This window comes from Phodopus roborovskii, unplaced genomic scaffold, assembly GCF_943737965.1.
Source record: "Phodopus roborovskii unplaced genomic scaffold, PHOROB, whole genome shotgun sequence".
NCBI classification, from domain to species: Eukaryota; Metazoa; Chordata; class Mammalia; order Rodentia; family Cricetidae; genus Phodopus; species Phodopus roborovskii.
In genome coordinates, this window is record NW_026126511.1 from 55,768,962 (window position 1) to 55,773,194 (window position 4,233).

Consider the following 4,233-nt stretch of genomic DNA (forward strand, 5'->3'; position numbering starts at 1 on the left):
GTGCAGTGTGGAGGGAGGGTTCTGTTCACTGCCCGAGCTCCAAGAGGTCTGGGAACCCGATGGAGATCTGACCCTTTATAAAGCTCTTGGTAGGCTCGAATCTGGCCACGCCTGACTAGATTCCAGGGTGTGTCAACAGAGTATAACAGCAGCTTTGCATCCCATCTCAGGAGGCTGAGACAGGAGGGATGCCCAAGTTTCTAGCATTCTTAGGTTAGACCTCCTTGAGAACCACACAGTCTCCATTAAAAGCTATCAAACAAGCGCAGGAAACATAGGCAAATAGTTTCAATGTCTTCTTTGAAGCAGCTTTTTGGTTTTTCATAGCACATTTATTAAATATCTTCACTTCATGTAAACTGTGATTGAAACCTGAGATGTACAGAAAGTTTGGAACTTCTCTATCAAAGGGCCAAAAAGAGAAATAGTGAAGGAGGCTAAGAGATCATCAGGAAGCATGGCCCGAGGAAGAGACAGGAATGGTGAACACTGGGGCCTTCTATATGGAGGCGACACTGGATGGGCCCAGTTTGTGCAAAACTGTCACAACTCAACACGTGTGTCAAGGACGCTTCTCTCGCCTACAGAAGCATGAGAGTTGCCTCAGCTAGCTCAGTGTTTGTCACCTAGTCGGACAAGAGCCCTCTCCAGAAAGAATGGCCCTGACACAGGCATGGCCTGTTATTTACTTTATGGATTATAAGATGATTTAACACAGTGGCAAAATACACCTAGAAAGGAGCAACTTATGTGAATTTAGGTTTGGGCTGGGAGGTCACCACACCCTGAAGAACTGTATTTATGGGTAGAGTCATCGGCGAGGGTGAGGACAACTGGTCTACCCCTTGAGATGTGCTCTTTCCACGCTGTGTTCACTTTAATGCAAGGGATCTCACAGGACCACGTGGACAATGCCATAACCAGTGAAAGGAAGCATCATTCTCAAGTCTAGGGAAAAGAGTCATTATTTTACTTGGTGGGTTTTCTTGTTGTGAGTGAGGATCTTGAGACAGTAACTCTCATATCCCAAGATACAGTGAAACCCTCTTTGTAGACAAGAATGAGCATGAATCCCTGCTCAATTTCCCTTGGTTTGCCTGTTGCTAGGATGATCTACTCACTCCTGTCATATCATAGTACAGGGCTCATGGAAAGAACAAAGTTGGCAAGAGACTTTAAGGTGGATTTTAATCACCAGGACAAGAGTAATTCACCAGGCCAGGCCTAGAATGAAGAGCTCCTACCTATGGAATTGCGATTCCCTGGATCCCTGAGCCTACAATTCCTCCAGTAGTACCCGATGACCTTGTACCCCTCTTATCCCTTTCCCCGGTGATCTGATCTCTGCCCACCCACAGACACAGCATCTGTGCAAAGTACCATGAAAAACAGTTATGATGTGAGCCCCCTATAAGAAGATCCTTGATAGGTAGCCAATATCCCAAGAAATCTCTCTTTTGGTTTTTGTTTTGTTTTGTTTTCAGATGTTGATTTCCGGAGGTTTCTAGCATGACTTAATACACTTATCATCACTGACAATGGCTATGTGTGGTGTGCTAGAGTTCCCTACAATAACTGAAATTTAGCATTATTCTTTCCCTATACGTGTGTGTGTATGTCTTTTAGTCAGGGTTTTCTACATTCACCAACATTAGGGGACATATACACATATGTGAGTGAGTGAGTGAGTGAGTGTGTGTCTTTCTGCGTGTCATTTTTTAGACAGGCTGCTGTCAAAATCATGTGATCCCTAGATGTGAATGGAAAGTAGGAGAATGTAGAGTTTACTTGGCCATTTGGGCCGGGTTGTCTCAGCTATTCATCTGTATATGCTGAAACTGGATAAGTAGGTCCAATATCACTGAAGGAATAGATGTACTGCCAGGTTCAGGCCAAACAGACATGAAAATAGGAATCGATCCTCATTTGATTGAGTTTATATTGGTTTCCAGCTGAAGCTGAGAGCCTGATTAAAGGTGTGCCTTTCCTTTTCAGGATTTGGATTAAAGGCGTGTCTTGTCCCACTTACAGGCCTTGATCTAAAGCCTGTGTCTTCCCAGCTCAGTATAGGGATCAAAGGGGAGTCCTTCAATTCTGAATTTGTAATTCATTTGGAATAAAGTCAAATTTACAACTACGAGGAGTCAACAGTGTGTGTGTGTGTGCGGGGGTGGGGGGAGGGTTCGTATTCCTGTGTTTATGTGTGTTTGTCTATGTGCCTGTCTCTTGGTATAATGTGTATGTTTATGGATGTAGATATGTGTAAGTGTGTGTATGTGTATATATCCGGTTTGACAAGAACCACATAAAGGCAGCTAATCCAACAATGGCTGCCTATGGACAGAAGGTCCGAGGATCCAGTAGTCGTTGTTCCCCGAGGAGGAATGTCTCAACTGCTCTTTAGTATTTGTCACATCTCAAAGAAGTAGACTCTAAGACAGTGTTTCTCACCTTTCAAATGTGAAAATCTTTCATGCGGCTCCTCATGTTATGTTGATTCTTAATCCTACACCTTTTCATTGCTGCTTCATAACTGTGTATTTGCTACCATTGTGAAATATAAAGTATATAAGTGTATTTTGCCATATTTTAGAACATAATTGTCTTTTCACCTCATGAGGGGTTCCCAAACACTGGGTGTCAAACATCTCTCTAATGCCACCCAAGGGATGGATTTGCCATCCCGGGCCATACCTCGTAGGCAAAAGAGAGAAACTTTGTGTCAGTCACCTTGAGCAGCTGGAGTGCCTGAGCCGAGCAGGGGCTGCAGGGGAGTGGGGGTGCAGATTGGAAAATGCAGACCACCAAGGCACTGCTCTTTACTCCAGGTCGGATCCGCTCCTGTACCAGGGGTCTAATCAGACCTGTGTCTGCCTCCCTCCTGAGTAGGACAGAGGCCCTGTCTAAACAGCCTTCCAGTAGCAGCTCCCCTACTCCAGGGGGCCAGACGGGAATTGCAGACCAGTGTTGTGTCCCTGGACATTGACACAGCTGCCAAGGCTATTGGTGCTGGGGCTGCCACAGTTGGTATGGCTGGCTCAGGGACGGGCATTTGAACAGTGTTTGCTAGCTTGATTACTGGCTATGCCAGGAAGCCATCTCTCAGGCAACAGCTCTTCTCCTATGCCGTTCTGAGCTTAGCCCTGTGAGGCCATGGGGCTCTTCTGTTTGATGGTAGCCTTCCTCATCCTCTTCGCCATGTGAGTTGAGGCTCCATGGGGTCAGCCAGCCATCCATGCTGCTTGGACTCCAGGCCAGGCCTGGTGCTGGAGTGTGCTAACTTTTACCATTAAACAATTTTTGTCAAAAAAACAAAACAGAGGTAAGAGTGAAGGGGGGGGGAGAGAGAGAGAGAGAGAGAGAGAGAGAGAGAGAGAGAGAGAGAGAGAGACATTGTCCTTCAGGTCCATTCACACATTTCCATTATGAAATCTGGCCCATGTGAGAGGTGTGACATTTCCCTTCAATACACCTGGACTAAATGAGTGTCTCATACCTTGTTGTAGAAATGGCTTCTGTAGCAGGGAAGACACACCATGAGCAAGGCAACCCTTATGAGCAAGGAAATCCCTTAGTGGGGTGTCTCACTTAGTGGTCAATGGGTTTAGTCCATTGTCACCATGGTGACATACAAACCTGCATGTTGCTGGCTACAACTTGGTCAAAGACAACAGAGAACGAACTGTGACGTTCAGCTAAGCATAAGCACAACAGACTCCAAAGCCTGCCCCCACAGTGACACACTTCCTTCAACAAGACCACACCTCTCAATGGAGGCAGAGGCTAAGAGATTATGGGGAAAATTACATTCAACCTACCACAAACCTCAATCATCCTCATAAGAAGTGAAACTTCCCCCATCCAGAGGACAGACCCCCATCGAGGAGATGCCCAGCCATTTGGGGATTTTAACTACTGGTAGATGTAGTCAAGTACACCATAATTCCACCCCTTTTCAATTTGATACACAATTAGGTCACCTTATGACATGCTGAAGTCCAAAACATTAACCAGCTCATACCTACATGAAAAGAGTCATTGTATGAAATAACTCTAATGTGTTTATGTATAATGGCCATAGAACTATACGGCCAAGAATGACAACAACATTATATACTTAAGGAGATCATAGTTGGCCCTGACGTATTACAAATGTGACCCCTAAGATGCAAAAGCATTATTTGAGACCTAGATCAAAGGATCAGCAGCCCATAATTCACACCACCAGAGGAG

The 4,233-nt window shown here is 45.3% G+C and overlaps 1 pseudogene; it reads left to right on the forward strand.

The window, feature by feature from the left end:
* Positions 1-2,776: 2,776 nt before the first annotated feature.
* On the forward strand, positions 2,777-3,204 carry LOC127230504 (ATP synthase F(0) complex subunit C1, mitochondrial-like; annotated as a pseudogene).
* The last annotated feature ends 1,029 nt before the right edge of the window (positions 3,205-4,233 follow it).